General features: G+C 48.1%; 1 protein-coding gene across 3 annotated transcripts in view; it reads right to left on the reverse strand.

Moving 5' to 3' along the window:
* The window catches only part of LOC140388005 (chemokine-like protein TAFA-5), a 1,047,435-nt gene that overhangs the window by 81,823 nt on the left and 943,864 nt on the right, over positions 1–21,748 (reverse strand). The window lies entirely within an intron of this gene.

Genomic DNA, 21,748 nt, shown 5'->3' on the forward strand with positions numbered 1-21,748 from the left:
CTCCAGTCTCCATATCGGGTGGGCATCATAACCACACATGAGCTGGCCTCCACCACACCCGCGCAACGCCTCCCGATCCTCAGTGTGGATCCTGACGATGAGTGGTGTGCTGCCCTCACGGTTAACAAGGCTCGCATCCGATTTAAACTGGACACCAGCGCATCTGCGAACCTCATCTCACAAACCGACCTCGACACCATCCGGGTCCGACCAAGCATTCTTCCACCGGCCTGCCAGCTCCTTGACTACAATGGCAATGCCATAGCTGCCAGTGGCTCATGTCAACTGGGGGTATCCAACAAGGCGATCAAGGCAACGTTACGATTTGAAATCGTCAGGCCTGACAGGGCGTCCCTGCTCTGTGCTCGTGCCTGCAAGCTCCTGAACCTGGTTCAGCGAGTCCACACCATGACATCGTCACCAGCGACAGAATCGCCCGAGGGAAATTTGCAAGCTGACATAGACGACATTATCACGCAGTACCACAGTGTATTCGATGGAAAGGGCATGCTCCCGTACCGATACAAAATACTGCTCACGCCGAACACCACCCCTGTAATCCATGCACCACGCCGGGTGCCAGCGCCCCTCGTCTGAAAAAGCAACGACAGGACCTCCAAGACCAGGGTATCATCTCGAAGGTCACGGAGCCAACAGACTGGGTCAGCTCCATGGTATGCGTAAAGAAGCCATCAGGGGAGCTCCGCATTTGCATTGATCCCAAGGATCTAAACCGCAAGAACTACCCGATCCCGAAGCACGAAGAGTTAACCAGTGAGATGGCTCACGCTAAATTATTCACTAAGCTGGATGCCTCCTGGGGTTCTTGGCAAATACAGCTGGACGTGTCCAGTCGCAAGCTGTGCACGTTCAACACCCCATTCGGCCGCTACTGTTACAATCGCATGCCTTTCAGAATCATATCTGCCTCCGAAGTGTTTCATCGCATCATGGAGCAGATGATGGAGGGCATCGAGGGGGTACGAGTATACGTGGATGACGTGATCATCTGGTCCACAACACCCCAGGAACACATCGCTCGCCTCAAGCAGGTCTTCCAGCGAATTCATGAACATGGTCCCCAGCTCAACAGGGCCAAGTGCTCATTTGGTCAATCTGATATAAAGTTTCTAGGCAACCACATCTCGGGGCAGGGTGTGCGGCCAGATGCCGACAAGGTCTTGGCGATCAACGCCATGAAGACCCCGGAGGACAAGAAGGCAGTCCTCCGCTTCCTTGGGATGGTTAACTTTCTCGGGAAATTCATTCCCAATATGGCATCCCACACCACGACCCTCTGCCATCTCGTCAAGAAGTCAACGGAATTCCAGTGGCTGCCCACACATGAAGCGGAATGGCGTGAGCTGAAGGCAAAGCTCACCACAGACCCAGTTCTAGCGTTCTTCGACCCAACCAAGGAAAACAAGATATCAACTGATGCAAGCCAGGACGGCTTTGGGGCGGTGCTCCTCCAGCGAGATGACTCCTTGTCCTGGCCTCCAGTGGCAAATGCCTCCAGGGCCATGACTCCCACTGAGCAACGGTATGCCCAGATCGAAAAGGAGTGTCTGGGTCTCCTGACAGGAATAGTCAAGTTTAATGACTACGTTTACGGCCTGCTGAAATTCACGGTGGAAACGGACCATAGGCCTCTAGTCCACATAATCCAGAAGGATTTAAATGACATGACACCTCGGCTACAGCAAATTCTTCTTCGACTCTGCCGCTATGACTTCGAACTTGTCTACATGCCAGCCAAAGAGCTGATCATTGCAGATGCCCTATCCTGGTCCATCACCACACCATGTGAACAAGGTGAATTCATCTGCCACATAGAAGCGCAAGTGCAATTGTGTGTCACCAACCTCCCAGCCTCTGACGAACGGGTGGTCCAAATTCGTGAGGAAACGGCCAAGACTCCTTTACTGCAGTGTGTGATGCAGCACCTTTCCCATGGCTGGCAGAAGGGACAATGTCCCCAATTCTTTAATGTTAAAGACAAGCTGACGGTTGTGGATGGAATCCATCTGAAACTCGACAGGATCGTTATTCCTCAAAGCATGCAGGCTATGGTGCTGGGTCAACTCCATGAGGGCCACCTTGGAGTAGAGAAATGCCGACGCAGAGCTCGGGAGGCGGTTTACTGGCCGGGCAATAACCAGGATATTGCCAACATGGTCCTCATCTGTCCCACCTGTCAGAAGTTTCAACCGGCTCAACCCAAGGAAACACTGCAACAGCACGAGATTGTGACCTCTCCAGGGTCCAAAGTAGGTGTAAACGTTTTTCACGCCAAGGGGCGTGACTACGTAATCCTGGTTGACTACTTCTCCAGTTACCCAGAAGTGGTGAAATTGTCCGACCTCACGTCGAAGGCGGTCATCAAAGCCTGCAAAGAAATGTTCGCCAGGCACAGAATACCGCTCACGATAATGAGCTACAACGGTCCATGCTTTTACAGCCAAGAATGGTCTGATTTTTGCACAGTCCTATAACTTCCGTCATGTTACCTCCAGTCCCCACTACCCGCAATCAAACGGGAAGGCCGAGAAAGGGGTCCATATTGTCAACCGGTTGCTGTGCAAAGCTGCAGACTCAGGCTCTGACTTCAACCTGGCAATGCTGGCATAGAGGGCAACCCCACTGTACACTGGGTTGTCTCCAGCGCAGATGCTCATGAATCACACTCTGAGGACCACAGTTCCAGCCGTCCATGTTCCAGACCTTGGCCACCTCACGGTACTACAAAAAGTGCAGCAGTCCCGGGTCCAACAGAAGGCCACATATGATGCTCATGCCACGGATTTACCTGAACTGGCTCCAGCCGACCATGTTCGCATCCAGTTGCCTGAGGGCGGTTGGTCAGCCAAAGCTGTTATTGTCCAACAAGTTGCCTCGAGGTCTTTCATTGTTCGCATGGCTGATGGCTCCCTGCTACGGCGCAACAGACGGGCATTGCGAAGAGCTCCACGCCCGCCACCTGACCGCAGTGCTCCGCTGGCTGTCATGCTTCATCCGGATGTACCCTGCCACGAGGCCACTGATCTGCCAGCAATCCTGCCGGCACACGCGACCACCACAAGGGCAGCGATCCCAGCTCTCCACGTGCAGGCGGCTCCTGACCCACCTCTGCACCCATCGACAAGAATTCATCGCCCGCCACAAAGACTGAATCTGTAGACTTAACTTTTGTAAATTTTTGTGACTGAATCCATCGACTTAACGCTTGTAAATATTGCTTAGTTTGCCATGTATCTGCACTATCGACACCTTCCCATGTATATACGTTTGTTCAATCACCGTTTGTATGTAGTCAGGCATATATATATATATATATATATATATACACATACCTCGGTATTTATTTAACTCAAAAAAAAGGAGAGATGTCACAATATCCACTCATGTATATAATGAGATGCAGACAGGCAGTGATTGACACATATGTTGACCAGTAAGCACACAGCACAGTGCAGCCAATCACCAGACAGGACACCACCACTATAAAGTCAGAGGGCACTATGTTTCCCGCTCTCTCGGGACCCAGCCACTGAGACAGTCAGAGTCCACGAGCTAGCAAGCACAAACACCATAGTCTGGTCAGGCTACTACAAGGTCACTAGTCAGATCAGTATAGTGCCGACCCACAGCTGAATATGTACAGCAGCTCATCTAGTTGAAAAAAACAGTGTTGGATCTTCTCCTGTGTGAGACGTCTGTTTCTAACTTCCCTGCATCGAGTGCAGTCCACATCGAACCAACCTGCCTAACACATCAAGGCCCATGGACCAAAGTAATAAAATAATATAAAAGAAATGGGAACAAATGAAATAAACAGGAAGGACTCTCAGAAGATCCAGGTGTCTTTAAAATGAGTTGAGTGTTTCAGCCTCAATTTAGGCAGTGAATTTGAGATACCCACGATCCTCTCAGTGAAAAGGTTTTCCTGCATGTCCCCTCTAATCCGTCCACCAAGCACCTTAAATCTATGTCCCTCACAATTGACCCCTCAGCTGGGGAGTACAAATCTTACCTGTCTACCCTGTCTAGGCCCCTCATAATTTTGTACACCTCATTTTGGTCACCCCTTATCCTCTTCTGTTTGAAGGGAACTTAATCCTCGTCCACCCAATCTCTCCTCATAGCTGCAATTTTCAAGCCCTGGCAACATTGAAGTAAATCTTCCCTGCACTCTCTTGCCATGATGTCCTTCCAGTAAGGTGGTGACCAGAACTGCACACAAACTTGGAGCTGTGGCCTAACCAGACATTGATACAGCTTCACCATTACATCCCCTCTTTTATATTCAATACCTCACCCAATAAAAGAAAGCATTCCATATGCTTTCTTCATCAGCTTGTCCACCTGTCCTGCCAGCTTCAAGGACCTGTGGACATGCACTCCAAGATCTCTCACTTCCTCAACCCCTCTCAATAGTTTCCAGTTTATTGAGTATTCCCTTGCTTCGTTTACACTCCCCAAATGCATTACCTCACACGTTCCCAGATTGAATTCCATTTGTTGCTCCTCTGCCCATTGAACCAAACCACTTATATAACTCTGGAGTCGACAACTATTCTCTTTGCGATCCGCTGCACAGCCAATTTTTTGTATCATCTGCAAATATCCCAATCATGCCTCCCACATTTAAGTCTAAATCATTAATATATAAAAAAAACAACAAGGATCGAAGACAGCCGTGCGGAACACCACTGGAAACCATTTTCATTTACAAAGACATCCATTGACACATTTTCATGTTTCCCATCACTGAGCCAATTTTGGATCTCGCCTACCACCTTCTCCTCTACCCCATGAGATTTCATTTTTTGACCAGTCTGTCACATGCGATCTTATCAAATGAATTACTGAAACGTATGTAGACAACATCCACTGCACTACCCTTATCAATCCTCCTTGTTACTTCCTCAAAAAATTATATTAAGTTAGTATGGCACCATCTTCCACTAACAAACCAATGCTGATTATCACTGATTAATCTGTGCCTTTCTAAGTGACAGTGGTCTAGATTCTCCACATCGCGACGCTGATAGCCGGATTCCCGATGCGGTGAAGAATCGGGCATCCAGAGGAAATTGAGATCAGCGCTGGGTACCACTGGGCATCAATCCATTTGCAATGCTCTGCATGTCCACATCCCCATCCCCCACCCTAGCTGGCGGCATTTAGCAGACTGGGCACCAGAGTCTCTGGGCCCGCGTGATTCTTCGGTCCTCTGGGTGTGAATCACATGGGCGAGGACCAGTACTGGTATTTACTGGTATGGCCCTGAAGTGGTGGACCTCACCGGGGGCCAAGGGGAATAACTCGTTAAGGGAAGTTCCCCAAAGTCCATCCAAGGGCCATCCATCGCTCCCCCAACTCCCCCTGCCCATCACAATGCATGACCTGCAGTGCTGCCAATTGACAGTTCCTCATCAATGATAGAACATAGAACATTACAGCGCAGTACAGGCCCTTCGGGGCTCGATGTTGTGCCGACCTGTGAAACCACTCTAAAGCCCATCTACACTATTCCCTTATTGTCCATATGTCTATCCAATGACCATTTGAATGTCCTTAGTGTTGGCGAGTCCACTACTGTTGCAGGCAGGGCATTCCACGCCCTTACTACTCTCTGAGTAAAGAACCTACCTCTGACATCTGTCTTATATCTATCTCCCCTCAATTTAAAGGTATGTCCCCTCGTGCTAGACATCACCATCTGAGGAAAAAGGCTCTCTCTGTCCACCCTATCCAATCCTCTGATCATCTTGTATGCCTCAATTAAGTCACGTCTTAACCTTCTTCTCTCTAACGAAAACAGCCTCAGGTCCCTCAGCCTTTCCTCATAAGATCTTCCCTCCATACCAAACAACATTCTGGTAAATCTCCTTTGCACCCTTTCCAATGCTTCCACATCTTTCCTGTAATGCGGCGACCAGAATTGCACGCAATACTCCAAATGCGGCCGCACCAGAGTGTTGTATAGCTGCAACATGACCTCATGGCTCCTAAACTCAATCCCTCTACCAACAAAAGCTAACACACCGTACGCCTTCTTAACAACCCTCTCAACCTGGGTGGCAACTTTCAGGGATCTATGTACATGGACACCGAGATCTCTCTGCTCATCCACACTGCCAAGAATCTTACCATTAGCCCAGTACTCAGTCTTCCTGTTATTCCTTCCAAAATGAATCACCTCACACTTTTCTGCATTAAACTCCATTTGCCACCTCTCAGCCCAATGCTGCAGCTTATCTATGTCCCTCTGTAACTTATAACATCCTTCCGCACTGTCCACAACTCCACCGACTTTAGTGTCATCTGCAAATTTACTCACCCATCCTTCTACGCCCTCCTCCAGGTCATTTATAAAAATGACAAACAGCAGTGGCCCCAAAACAGATCCTTGTGGTACACCACTAGTAACTGGACTCCAGTCTGAACATTTCCCATCAACCACCACCCTTTGTCTTCTTCCAGCTAGCCAATTTCTGATCCAAACTGCTAAATCATCCTCAATCCCATGTCTCCGTATTTTCTGCAGTAGTCTACCATGGGGAACCTTATCAAACGCTTTACTGAAAGCCATATACACCAATTCAACTGCTTTACCCTCATCCTCCTGTTTGGTCACCTTCTCAAAGAACTTTATAAGGTTTGTGAGGCACGACCTACCTTTCACAAAACCGTGTTAACTATCTCTAATTAAATTATTCCTTTCCAGATGATTGTACATCCTATCTCTTATAAACCTTTCCAAGATTTTTCCCACAACAGAAGTAAGGCTCACTGGTCTATATATACCGGGGCTATCTCTACTCCCCTTCTTGAACAAGGGGACAACATGTGCTATCCTCCAGTCTTCTGGCACTATTCCTGTAGACAAAGATGACTGAAAGATCAAGGCCAAAGGCTCAGCAATCTCCTCCCTAGCTTCCCAGAGAATCCTAGGATAAATCCCATCCGGCCCAGGTGACTTATCTATTTTCACACTTTCCAGAATTGCTAACACCTCCTCCTTATGAACCTCAAGCCCTTCTAGTCTCGTAGCCTGAATCTCAGTATTCTCCTCGACAACATTGTCTTTTTCCTGTGTGAATACTGACAAAAAATATTCATTTAGCACCTCTCCTATCTCCTCGGACTCCAAGCACAACTTCCCACTACTGTCCTTGACTGGCCCTACTCTTACCCTAGTCATTCTTTTATTCCTGACATATCTATTGAAAGCTTTAGGGTTAGCCTTGATCCTACTTGCCAAAGACTTCTCATGTCCCCTCCGGGCTCTTCTTAGCTCACTCTTTAGGTCCTTCCTAGCTAACTTGTAACTATCGAGCGCCCTAACTGAACCTTCATGTCTCATCTTTACATCAGTCTCCTTCTTCCTCTTGACAAGTGTTTCGACTGCTTTAGTAAACCACGGTTCCCTCACTCGACCACTTCCTCCCTGCCTGACAGGTACATACTTATCAACGACACGCAGTAGCTGTTCCTTGAACAAGCTCCACATTTCCATTGTGCCCATCCCCTGCAGTTTTCCTCTCCATCCGATGTATCCTAAGTCTTGCCTCATCGCATCATAATTGCCTTTCCCCCAGATATAACTCTTGCCCTGCGGTATATACCTATCCCTTTCCATCACTAATGTAAACGTAATCGAATTTTGGTCACTCTCACCAAAGTGCTCACCTACCTCCAAATCTAACACCTGTCCTGGTTCATTACCCAGTACCAAATCTAATATGGCCCCGCCTCTCGTTGGCCTATCTACATACGGTGTCAGGAAACACTCCTGCACAATTTGGACAAAAGCGGACCCATCTAATGTACTCGAACTATAGCGTTTCCAGTCAATATTTGGAAAGTTAAAGTCCCCCATAACAACTACCCTGTTGCTTTCGCTCCTATCCAGAATCATCTTTGCAATCCTCTCCTCTACATCTCTGGAACTTTTCGGAGGCCTATAGAAAACCCCTAACAGGGTGACCTCTCCTTTCCTGTTTCTAACCTCAGCCCATACTACCTCAGTAGACGAGTCCTCATCAAACATCCTTTCTGCCACCGTAATACTGTCTTTGACGAACAATGCCACCCCTCCCCCTCTTTTACCACCTTCCCTGAGCTTACTGAAATATCTAAATCCCGGCACCTGCAACAACCATTCCTGTCCCTGCACTATCCATGTCTCCGAAATGGCCACAACATCAAAGTCCCAGGTACCAACCCATGCAGTTGGTTGGTCCATGCAAGTTCACCCACCTTATTCCGGATGCTCCTGGCATTGAAGAAGACACACTTTAAACCACCTTCCTGCCTGCCGGTACACTCCTGCAATGATGGATATGAATGAAGCAAGGCTCACAATTGTGTTTGTGGAAGCTGTCAATCACAGCCACTAAGATAAATGAATGAATGGCCTGCAGCTAAAGAATCTGAGGGGTTTAGACACAGGTCACTGCTTTTCTCTTTCTAGGAATCGACAAGTGATGCTTCCTGTGTCTGAACCAGCAGGTGTATGCCCAGGTGAGTGTTGGAATGTTATTTTTTTTCACTGGCCCTGTCTGGACTGCTCTCTAGCTTCCAGACAGGGATCTCTTTTCTGGGGGGTCCCTTTGGTAAGAGGGTCTCTCGGGGTCCCTTTAGTTAGAGGGCCTCGCATGGGCCCTTTAATTAGGGGCTCTCTGCGCTGTGCTCCTTTAGTTAGGGGGTATCCCTATTTAGGGTGCCTCTGTGAAGAGTCTCCCTATTTAGGTGGTCTCTTTAGGGGGTCTCCCTATCGAGTGGTCTCTGTGGGATGTATCCATATCTAGGGGATCCCTGTGGGGGAAACTCCCTATTTGGGGGTCCCCGGGGATATCTAGCTGTTTAGGGGGTCTTTGGGGGGGCGGGGAGGGGGTGGGGGGGGGTTGGGTAACCTTCATACTTGGGGCAGCGGGTGGCACCCAGAAAATCCGGGGTTGGGGTGCTGCTTTCCGATGTGGGTGGGGGACATGGTGGGGGGGCTAATTTGCGGTCCGGTGGGGGAGTTGGTGGCCCACCATGGGACCTTCAAATGGCGAAGGATATTGAATTGCTTCCTGATCAGTGCTCCCAGTGATAGCACAATAGCAATCAGTATTCAATTCTGCAGGAGCAAGTAGAAAATTACGCAGTCACAAATCAGTAGCAATTCAACTCCAGTGGAAGAATACTGGGCTGGATTCTTCTGCACCGACCGCCGCAAGATCGCCACGGGCGAGACACGGACAATGGAAAAGTCCATTAACCTTGGGCGGGATTCTCCGGTGTGGCCGGAGAATCCTGCCCATAGTCTCCCAAACTGAGAATCTCGCACAGTTTGTTTTGTCTATCAGAATTGTTTCCAATAATAGCCCGGCGGGGGGGGGGGGGGGGGGTCGGAGAATCCCGCCCCAAATCTCTGTCTCCCAATCCTTGCACCATCAACCGATGGGAACAGCTTTTCCTTGTCAACTGATCTTCTTGGAGCAAAGGAGATTTAGTGGCGTTCTCGGTGAGGCACACAAGGTTCTGACAGGTTTGGAGATACAAGACCAAAGGGAATGATAACAGGATTAGTAAAGCAACAAAGGATTTGACCAAAGGACATGAGAGTGGCTGAATTATGAGTAACTGCCATTAGAAAACAATAGAGGAAAACAAGAGAGTTGGAAGCCAAAACCAGCGCACACAAAAAACGAAACTAAATCGACACGGGTTCACAACCTGAAATTGCTGAACTCTGTGTTGAGCGTGGAAAAATCTAAAGTGCTCAGTCAAAACAAACAGTGCTGTTCCTCAGACTTATATTGAGCTTCACTGGAGCACAACAGCATGCTGGGAACAGAAAGGTCAGAGTGGGAGCAAGGTGGAAAATTAGAATGACGGGCAACAGAAAGCTCAGGGTCATTTTTGCCCACTGAACAAAGGTTTTTGTGCAAGGCTGCCAACCAGTCTGTCATTGGTCTCCCCAGTGGATTGTGCACAGCCAATAGGGTACAGTTTGAAACTGAAAGAGGTACAAGTAAGTTGCTGTTTCACCTGGAATGAGTTTCTGGGGCCTTGGGCAATGAAAAGGCAGGAGGTAAAGAGGCAGATGTTGCATCCCATGCACCTACATGGAAATGTGCTGTGAGAAGGAGAGATTGCTGTTGGTGATTGAGGGGTGCGAAAGCAATGGAAGGAGAGCTCTGCGCCGAGTCGACCTTGAATTTCCTTGAGTTGGGATCGGAAAGAGATGAAACTGAGGCCTTTGCGAAGGATATATTCTGATGGCATTCACAATGATGAGCAAAAATAAAATTTCAAATTCAATTATAGTCTTATCAGCCAGCAGCAGCTGTGAGCTTTCTAAACTAGGGACGACAGTTGTTTTATAAATAATTTAATCCTCTTGGTTAGAGGATTGTATAGCTATATTGTAAAACTGAACTGACCTGCTCAAATATTGTGAGCTGAGTGGCAAGTGTATTATGTAATGTGTGATCTAAGAATGTCAGGAGCTACAATAACATTAAATTGGAACAAATGTGTTTCAGCTGTTTTAAAAATAAATCTGTCTTATAATGTGTTTCTCCGATCAAAAATGTAAGCATCACTTCAGGGTATCAGAATACAAGTTGTTTAAAGCTCCCAGCAGCTGAAAGTGCTGATGAGAAATGTGATTTATCCTGAGTGGGCAACGGTTTTGTTTTTAAAGGGTAAGATTCTCAAACCCTTGTGCTGAAAAATGGATTTCCAGGCCAGATTGGGCTAGAAAGTGGGAATAGAACATTGTAGGCAGATTTTATGGAGTCTACAAGGGCGGATGTGTGATCGGAAGTGCGATTTAATTAGGTGAGATGGAAAACTTTGATTTCCCAATCATGGGTTGAGATGCAGAGATAAAATCAGTGATGCGTTTTGCAGCGTGTTACTTCATACTTGTTATACATATGCATGCCATGTATACTCATTAATGTGAAACAGCTTTCAATAAAGTCATACCATCCAGATAAAATCAGTGGCACACGAGAATCTCTTGGCACCTGGGACACAATCGATTGAAGGTGGTGGTGCATCAGTCAGCTTGCAGTTGTAGTGCAGTTGGCTTTCATTGTTTAACTCTATGGCACAAGGAGAGTGAGCAAGATAAAGGACTCTTGCGTGAAGGCTTGGGACTGGTGAGGGTGGACCAGTGGTGAGGGGAGTTGTAGAGAGGATTTGGGGACATGGCAGATTGATAGAGATATTCAGGGGAGGACAGAGAGTGGGGTTAGGGGAATGAGGAGTGAAGTGGGAAGGGCCTGGTATCTTAAGTGTGGTGGGGAGGGGGAGGCGTGATGGTATAGACAGTCAAGGTAAGAAAATGAGGGGCCGAAAGGGCAGTGTCAGTAATGTCCAAATATGTGTCCCTCTCAGGGTGTTAGCCAATGAGGTTTTACAGGACCTTTGGACTTTGAGTTTAACAACATTTTAAGAACTCCACTCGAGATAAGATGAACTCAGAGGGTTAGTTTATATGCGCACACTCAAAATGTGTGTGTGCAGGGTGTCTTTACATAGTCCCCTGTGCACTCATACTATAAATGGGGGATAGATATGGAAAGATTTACAGGGCAAAGGTAACAGATAAAAGAATTTTCATTGATCATGTATGTCCAGAGTCCAGAATCAAAGTCTAATGAAATATTCCTTTCACAAAGGTCGGCAGATTAAAAACTGAAGCTGGATAATTTCCTTTTCCAGCAGAGTTCACTTCCACACGGAGATGCCAGTTGGCCAGGCCTGGCTTATGAAAAGCAGATGGCCTTTGTATAGTTCCATTTGAATCTGATCTATGCAGCCCACAGTGGTCATTAGGGTCTCTTCAGAGGTAAAATGGTTCATGCTTCTGCGATATTGTCATATTAACTATTAGCTCCTATTGCTCGAGGGTTGTGACAGACATAGATTCAACCATATTAAAAGAGTCCTTGTGCAGTTTTTAAAATTTTAGAAATTGGCCATGATGATATCGAAGTATATTTTAATAAAAATACAGCATGAAGTCTTAGCCCTCTGACACAATGCAATGGGAAATATTTACAAATGAGATTTAATTTTCTGAAGCACCCCTGACACCTTTATGCTCTCAAGTCTTATGTTAATTGAATTGTAGTTGAGGAAGAAAGTTCTGCCAATGATGCATGGCTTCCCTGTTTGGCCAGGACACTCTTTAATTGGCCACCTGTAGGTGCAACATGGTCAGCTGAAAATGGATTTCAACCATGAGAAGCTTCCGCATCTGGTAAATCAAATATGCTTTGCTAACACGTCACTGGCACTCTGAATTTTAGTTACAGTGGCATGGGAAAAGGTAAAAAGAGAGAAACAAGAAGTGATGCATGGTCACCATAAGACCATAAGACACAGGAGCACAGGTCGGCCATTCAGAGAGTCTGCTACTCCATTCAATGAGATCATAACTGATCTGACATGATAATCCTCAACTCCACTTTCCCACCTTATCCCCATAACCCTTGATTCCCTTACTGATTAAAAATGTATCTATCTCAGCCTTGAACATGCTTAATGACCCAGTCTCTACAGCCCCCTGCGGTAACGAATTCTACAAATTCAGAGAGAGGTTCCTCCTCATCCTTGTCTTAAATGGGTGACCCCTTACTCTGAGATTATGCCCTCTGGTCCCACAAGATAAGGGGCCACTGTATTCTTGGTATGGTCGAAACCAGTGTTCCTCAAACACGTGGGCGCGACCCGCGGGTGGGTTGCGGGTGGGTATCGGGAGGGTCGCGGAGCCGTCCTTCGCGGCACTCTCGATCGCCCGAATCAGCCGCAGCAGCCGGCTTTTAATAACACCGGCTGCAAGCGGCCTTCAAAATGGCCACAAACATATTTTTAAAAATCGTCCGCCTTGCGCATGCGTGCCCGGCCATCGGTGCACCTGCGTAAAACTATGCGCATGCGCGCCGATGATCAGGCACACATGCGCAGTGCGGCCATTTTTAAAAAACGGTTGCAGCTTTTTGTTTTACAAGTTCAGAGGGGTTTTATTCATTTTATTCATGTATTTTATTCATTTAATTTTTTTTTTCATTTTTTTTTACAAGTTCGGGGGAATTTTAATTTGATAACATTTTACAGGAAAAAAATGCAGAACTTTGGACAGATGGAGACTCCATACTTTCCGACACCAGAAGGCTTCCCCTTCATCCAACAGGTTCCATTGGAGGAGCGTGTACGAGGGTCAAAGGGACCCAAAACCATTTCCTCCATTTTTGTCAGCAGCAAACTATGTAAGAGAAAATGGTGGGTCGCGCAGGTCGGCCGGCGTGGGTCGCGAAGGTCAGCCGGCGTGGGTCGCGAAGGTCGGCCGGGTTGGGTTCCAAAGGTTGGCCGGTTGGTAAAAATGGATCCCCGGAAAGAAAACGTCTAAACTAATGCTTTGTATAGTTTTAGCAAGACTTCCCTATTTATCCGCCATTCCCTTCGAAATGAAGGCAAACATTTCATTTGCCTTCCCAATTACCTGCTGATCTTGCATGCTAGCTTTTTGTGATTTATGCACGAGGACTTCCAAATCCTCATGTTGCCGCTTTCTGCAGCCTTTCTCTATTTAAATAGCATTCTGCTCCTTTCTTCTTCCTACCAAAGTACATAACTTTCCATTTTCCTACATTATATTACAATAGCCAAGTTTTGTCTACTCACCTATCCTGTCGATATCCCTCTGTAGACTTTGTGTCATCCTCACCATTTGCTTTCCCACCTATTTTAATGTCATCTGCAAACTTGGCAATGGTACATTCACTTCCCTCATCCAAGACATTGATATGTATTGTAAATAAGTGTGGCCCCAGCACTGATCCCTGCGGCACTCCGTTCGTCACAGGTTACTTTCCTGAAAATACCATTCTTATCCTAATTCTATGTCTTCTATCAGTTAGCCAATCCTCTATCCATGCTAATATATTACCGCCAATACCATGGGCTCTTATCTTTATTCAGTAATGTTTTGTGCGGTATGTTATCGAACGCTTTTAGGAAATCGAAGTATATTACACCTACTAATTCTCCTGCTCATTACCACCTCAAAGAATTCTAATACATTTTTCAGGCATGATTTTCCCTTCATGAAGCCATGCTGATGCTGCTGATGCTTGGCTATACAATGCATTTCTAAATGCTCTGCTATTACATCCTTTTTAATGAACTCTTAACATTTTCCCAATGATGTTAAGTTCTGGTTACAACATCAGGAATGGCCCTGTGTTGAGAAAATCCCAACCAGAATGTAGCCGCAACTGCGATCCCAAAGGTGTTGCTACATTGTTGCCATGGTTCAGCAAGGGATGGGTTTTGCTAAATATCTGAGTACACCTCTATGTTCTGCCTCAGTTTGGGATGTAGGTGATTCCACTGTGATGGCACTGACATAGAAATAATGAGCATATGATTTTTAGCAGGTCCAGATCAGTAAACCTATATATATATATGTAAAAAGTTGGGGTATTAAGTATTCAACTTATAGCCTATAGTTTTGTAATGACAGAGAGCCTCACCGTCATTGTGAAAATGGCAGAAGAGGTCGAAATCCAGAAGTCCGGCCCGCGAACACGTCACCGACCATTTTGTTTTGGGCCAAGAATGGGGGTGGGTCACATTTTGCACCCATATAAATCAGCAGCTATCTCCATAAATGTCTGATTTGGGGGACCTAGGTGTGTGAAGTATGATGTGCGTAAATTGGAGCTGGTAGGAGCAGGTCTAAACTTGGTGCAGCCTTTTGGAGACGTGTAGTACACTTTTGGAGAGGTAGAGTATCACTTTGGATATGGCCTCAGGACATTTTGGGGAGAGCTGAGGCTCCCTTTGGAAGAGATAAAGCTGCCCTTTGGAAGTATTAACAAATTTGAATGGAATATTTGCTCTTACAAGTGATTATTTGGTCGAAAGATAATAATGTTGTGAATGGGTTTTATGAATGAGTGTTCTTTTTAAAAAATAACATTTTCTGCAGACACTTGGAACTTTATTTGATTTAATCTCAGCTCGGCTCCTGATGTCTACCCATGGTGGATACTGGATGAGTTAGCATGGTTGGTGTCAGGGAAACAGGCGGTGGGTGAGGCATATGGGTTGGTTTGAGTTGGCATTCATTAGGCAAAGAGTCTATAAATAGTCATCGGGGTAGTAGAGGGGCATAGGTTGACATGGAGTATATATGGGGCCATGAGGAGATAGCTGGAGGGTTTAGGTTGGCATGGAAGGTAAAAGGGGTTATGAAGGGCTAGATGGAGGGGCATCAGTTTCCATCGGGGGCGAGAGGCCATGGGAGGGGGGGAGAGGGTGCAGGGAGTTTGATGGGTGAGGGCTGTTTTTTGTTTAATGCGTTCAAAAAAAAATCTTTGACAAAGAAGCAGGTTTCCAACCCAGCTCGCCTCCGCACAGAAGCCTCTGCAACCACTCCGGGGGGTGCCTAGCCTGACTCAGAACTCAGAACTAAAATCCTAACTTCCTGGGCACTTTCTCTCAGATCAGGGGCGGGATTCTCCCATACCCGGTGGGGTGGGGGGTCCCGGCGGGACAGAGCGGCGTGAATCACTCCGGCGTCAGGCCGCCCCAAAGGTGCGGAATCCTCCGCACCTTAAGGGCTTAGGCCCGCCCCGGAGTGGTTGGTGCCCCGCCGGCCGGCAGGAAAGGATGACGCCAGCATGTGCTGGCGCACCTGTGCGTGCGCGACTCGCGCCACGTCAACTGGCGCCGAAGGGCCTCCGCCGGCCGGCGCGAGTCGGCGCACACGCGGGAGCGCCAGCGCTTGCTGGCGTCAACCTCGCACATGCGCGGGAGGGTTTGTCTCCGCATTGGCCATCGTGGAGGACAACAACGGCCGATGCGGAGAAATAGAGTGCCCCACGGCACAGGCACGCCCGCGGATTGGTGGGCCCTGACCACGGGCCAGGCCACCGTGGGGGCACCTCCCGGGGCCAGATCTCCCCGCGACCCCCCAGGAACGCCGGAGTCCGCCCGCGCCACCAAGTCCCGCCGGTAAGGGACCTACTCTGATTTACGCGGGCGGGACTTCGGCCCATCGCGGGCCGCAGAATTCGGGCGGCCCCGGCGCCCCTTGAGTCGCGCTGGACCCCGCCATTTTCCGAGGCGGGCAGCGCAACTCATGCCGGAACGTTTTTGGGGGGCAGGAGAATTGGGAGGATGACGGGGCGGGATTCACGCCGAACCCCAGCGATTCTCCTTCACGGTGGGGAGGTTTGAAATTATCCAAACTCTGCTCTCACGACTCAGAAAGCAAAAGTTCAGGCCTGTGTTACATTCAAATTGAGTAGTCTCAAAGAAAATGGAGACAGAGTGTTCGCACTATCGTGAACGCCATCGAGGTTCACGCCGGCGCGAAACGGCCCCTATCCCGACCGATTCAGGGCCCGAAAATGGGCTAGGAGAGGCGCCACGTCATTTACGCGTGCCAGGCCTTGGCGCCGGGTAAAGGCAGTGCTGCATACATGACGCAGCCGGCGGCGCATAACTGGCGTCACCCGCGCATGCGCGGTTGCGGTCATCCTTGAGTCCGCCCCGCAAGAAAATGTCCGACGGATCTTGTGGGGCTGCGGAAGACAGGAGGTCGTCCTTCAGAGAGGCCGGCCCGACGATCGGTGGGCACCGATCACGGGCCAGACTCCATTTGAGGCCCCCCCGGTGCAGGATCCCCCCCCCCCCCCCCCCGCAGGCCGCCCCCCCAGCGTTCCCGCGATGTTCCCACCAGCAGCGACCAGGTGTGGACGGCGCCGGGGGGAACCCGCCATTTTGGGCAGGCCGCTCGGCCCATCCGGCACTGAGAATCGCGGGTGTACCGGTGAATCGCCATTTTGGCTGTCTCTGGCGATTCATTGGACCGCACCGTGAGAAACGCGATTGTGCCGATCTCGCTTCTTCCGTGAATCGCGGGAGGGCGTCGGACCGGTGTCGCAGGAATATTTGGTGACCCAGGCGATTCTTTGAAACGGCGCGGGAGCAGAGAATCGCGCCCATCATCTTTCACCTTTATGGATAGACAAGCTCCTTCAGTGAATGTCTACCAATTATATTTCCTGTCCAGATCACACAAACTACATGCATTGGGTTAGAGATAGTTATTTGCATTGGGTGGTCAGACTATCCAGCAGCATATATAAAAACTTCCTTTGGCAAAGAAACTTGGGTAAGGGAGAAATAAGACAGAGTTCACATGACTGGTCCTGGGATTGCCACATAAGTGATTGTGGGGAGGGATGTCACCATAGAGGTTGTGGATCTGCAGCTTCAGTTGGGTTCTTTGAATGGAATGTGCAATTGTCTGACGGATAAACAGGTGTTTTTTGTGAGGTCTGGTTCCATTGCAGTTCCATAGGCCTCAATATTAGGCCCTTTGCTTCTCGTGGTATGTTTCAGTGGGTTTAGATTTTAATGGAAGGGCCATGTTTAGGAAGGTTGCAAATGAAATAAAAATTGGCCATGTGGCTGATTGTGAAGGACAATTGCTGTGGATTGCAGGGATATATTAATCATCTGTCAAGTGGGCGGAGAAGTGGCAAATGGAATTCATTCCGTTAGATCTCGTGAGACAATGCGATCTAGATACCGCTCACAAGGGGCGGGATCTAGATGAGGCAAACTTGCATCTTAAAGTGTTGCAGTAAACATCACTTTAATATACCCTCACCGGATATACCCAAGGTGCGGGATCTAACCCCCATGCCTCGGCGAACCAGTGCAAGCGCCGGTTAGTACTGATCTGCACAGGGTCCAAGTGTACCGGCACTTGGGGGGGGGGGGTCTCCCAGGTGATCGGGGCACCTGGTTGCTTGGGCTCTGGGTAGCATGGTATCCTGGCACCCCTGATGCCACCTAGGAACCCTGGCACTGCCAGGCCAGGGTGCCAGGTGGCACTGGCAGGGAAACTGCCATTGTGGCAGGCCGGCAGTGCCAAAGTGCTTGGATGACATTTTGTTCGCACTGAGGATCAGGCCCAGGGGTGCCCAGCCCTTATGAGGTTGGGTGCAACCCCCTTATAGGTGAGTTGGGGCATTGGGGGGTTTGGAGGCTGCGGTGGGGGGGTCTGCACTGCCGAGCAGATTGAGTGCGGCCTCAACAGGGTGTACCTCGCTGAAACTCCGAAATGAAGCAGAGTCCCATTTGATAGTGTGGTCTTTCTCGCCGGGAAACGTCCAGCTAAACATGCTCTGCACGGGACTCTGTTTCAGTCCGTTAAATCGCAGCCTAACAAAACATACTTCAGGATTTGAGCCAGCCAACTTCCAGGTTCCTGATGTCGGGATGGGTTCAGGGGAGAAAAATATTAGCACCAGCTTTGTTGCAGTGGGTATTAGGTTTACAGGTAATTTACCTGTTTGTCGACTACATTGTTTAGATATTTACATTTTTATTGTGGTCTCTAAGGATAATCTTTAGCTGTACATATTGATGTTCACGTGCATTAAAGACAGCCATTCAAAAGGCTTGGAAAGAACTATTAGTTTTTGTGGCAAATGGCACTATTCATTAATTATTTTTGTACCTTGTTGATTGGTCAATTGCTAGTGAATAGAACAGAAATCATGAGATTGTAAAGTCTGATTCATTTTTTTTTCCATGTTAGATACTTCAGCCAATCGTGACTTTATTTTGTCCCACAGATTGCAATTCAGGTGCGTCAGCCATTTTTAAGATGCAATAAACTTTGCACAATTGACCCAAGACATTCACCACATAGATAATACATCATTACAAAGCCTTCTCAACCTTAACCCTTTCCTGTGGTGTGTTGATCCTCCGGTTAAATCACCACCAGTCAGCTTTCCCTCAAAGGGGGAAGCAGCCTATGGTCATCTGGGCAGCAAGGTAGCAGAGTGATTAGCACAATTGCTGCACAGCTCCAGGGTCCCAGGTTCGATTCCGGCTTGGATCACTGTCTGTGCGGAGTCTGCACATCCTCCCCCTTGTGTGCGTGGGTTTCCTCCGGGTGCTCCGGTTTCCTCCCACAGTCCAAAGATGTGCAGGTTAGGTGGATTGGCCAGGATAAATTGCCCTTAGTGTCCAAAATTGCCCTTAGTGTTGGGTGGGGTTACAGGGTTATGGGGATAGGGTGGAGGTGTTGACCTTGGGTAGGGTGCTCTTTCCAACAGCCGGTGCAGACTCGATGGGCCGAATGGCCTCCTTCTGCACTGTAAATTCTATGATAATCTGGGACTATGGTGACTTTACCGTTTACCTTAACACCATTCAAAATGCATTTTGCAGGAGGTTACAGTTTCAAACTTAACCATGTCTCTATTCCATTATCTTTAGGAGACTCCATTTCAATTTGTAGGCCAGATAGGCACTGAAACAGTTGCACAGAAAGGGGGCTGGATTCTCCATTATTGAGATTATGTCCCACACCGGTGTTAAATCGGTGGAGTTTTACTCCTGAAATTCCTGCAAAAATGTTAAACAGATTCCAAGCCCTGCAGGGGGCTAGCAGGGACCCGAAGTGAATCTCACAGCTTTTGCTGCAGATTACGGGCTCCCGCACTTCCAGGTCAGAGGCCGCGCATGCGCACGGCGGCGGCCTCCATGGAGGACTCGGACCGCGGAGCCAGACCGATGAAAGAGACCCCCCGATCAGCTACACGCCCGAGCCTCAACCCCTGCACATTAATGCTCCGGCCGTTTATAACGCCCCCTCTGGTGTCCAATCCGGCCACACCCGGTCAGGACGACCGCGGACTGAGTCTGCAGCCGCCACGCGAGCATCCTGACCGGCAATAGCAGGTTAGTTCCACGCCATCGGGAACTCAGCCGGTCGGGAGCAGAGGATTACTCAGTGGGCCTCTGGCAATGGCTCCCGGCGGTGCAGCGTACTCCATGGTGACGCCGATTTTCGGTGCCCAGAGAATCGGCCAACCGGCGGCGGGCCCGATTATGGCGTCAAGCTGAATTCTCCACCCTGGGGCCAGCCGCGATTTCGGCGTCAGGCTGCGGAGAATCCAGACCCCGGTATTAGTTAACAGCACATGCCAAAGGTATTTGGCATATAAACCAGTTCATATTTTTCAAAGGTCCTAGGTAGGGTGTGTATTTACAATCCACAGAACTTCCTTCTTCTTTTTATAAATTTCAGTCATAAAAAATGCTATGTCACCATGTGAACATTATTACATCAATTGTGATGTCGTAGTTCAGCATTTGGCCACGGGGAGGGGGGGGGGGCAAGTTTTTAAAGTCTCTCAACTTCATTGCTATTTTGGATCAAAATAATCAGAATTTTATTGACTTAGCACAGGGATTAGTTACGATTATATTCAGATTGCTTAGAGCACAAACAAATGCATCTCAGTTCTTTTATTCTCAAAGGGTACTGTTTTCTTAATTTTAGGTTGACAATTTTATTGTCCTCATTGCTTGGTGTCCTCCGGCCATTTGGCAACCACCACAGAGACAACAGACAGCTTTGCAGCCTCCTTATTCTGTATAGAACTGAAATCTGTAGGAACACATCTGATTGCCATCACTCTTTGATTTTTGCTTCCCTCGGGAAGCAACCCAGTCTCCACTTGTACTTGCCACAGCAATGCACCGAGCATGAGGATTTAGAAAATGATTATGAGCACAACTCCTGCCTTGCCACTCCATGCTCCAATGTGCTTCACCTTCATTGAAACAATATTCTTTAGAAGAGAAAATGTTTTCATTTCTTACAGCATGAAAAGTGCAAATTGGAGAGTTGTCGAAATCCGGAAATGGAAAGATAAAGAAAAACAGATACTCTGAAGTACAGAGTGCAGGAATAATGGCAGTTAGAATGGAATACAGGATGAAAATAAAGTAAAAGGCAATAGTGATGAATCATGTACTACTTACCTGCTTCCTAAATTGTGTGTTATGGGGGAGAGATGGCCCGCCTCAGAGAGGAAGTGACCCATACTTTCATTATAATATCATTTGAGTAGCTGTACTTCAGTGTAGCCTGATAGAAGAATACTGAATTCACACATAGATGCAAATTGGGCACAACTGTGGCTGGCTTTCCATCTGTTTATAACTCGGCGCCTGGTAAAGCACAAATTGTGAGGCTATTGTAGTTTATGTTTCCATAGTAATTGTAACATTGAAGTAAAAGCAAATCTTGTACCTGCCTGAGGAACCAAATCTAATTAAAGCATGACTAGTTTAAAACATTTAACTGAACGGATTTGGCGATTGACAATTTCAATTCTCATACATTGCTCATTATGGGGAGCAGGTGGCGTAGTGGTATTGTCACTGGGCTAGTAAACCAGAGACCCAGAGTGATGCTCTGGGGACTTCGGCTCGAATCCCACCACTACAAATGTTGAAATTTGAATTCAATGAAAAATCTGGAATTAAAAGTCTAATGAAGACCATGAAATCATTGTCGACAGTCGTATAAGCCCATTTGGTTCACAAATGTCCTTTGGGGAAGGAAATATGCCATCCTTACCTGGTCTGGCCTACATGTGACTCCAGACCCACAGCAATGTGCCCCCTCAAGGCCAGTTAGGAATAGGTAATCATAGAATCATGGAATTTAAAGGTCAGAAGGAGTCTGCAGGCCCTTGCAAAGAGCACCCTACTTAAGCCCACACCTCCACCCTATCGCCGTAACCTTTTTGGACACTAAGGGCAATCTAGCATGGCCAAGCCACCTAACCTGCACGTCTTTGGACCGTAGGAGGAAACCGGAGCACCCGGGCAAACCCACGCAGAC

Source organism: Scyliorhinus torazame, chromosome 13 (assembly GCF_047496885.1).
Source record: "Scyliorhinus torazame isolate Kashiwa2021f chromosome 13, sScyTor2.1, whole genome shotgun sequence".
In the NCBI taxonomy this organism is placed as follows: Eukaryota; Metazoa; Chordata; class Chondrichthyes; order Carcharhiniformes; family Scyliorhinidae; genus Scyliorhinus; species Scyliorhinus torazame.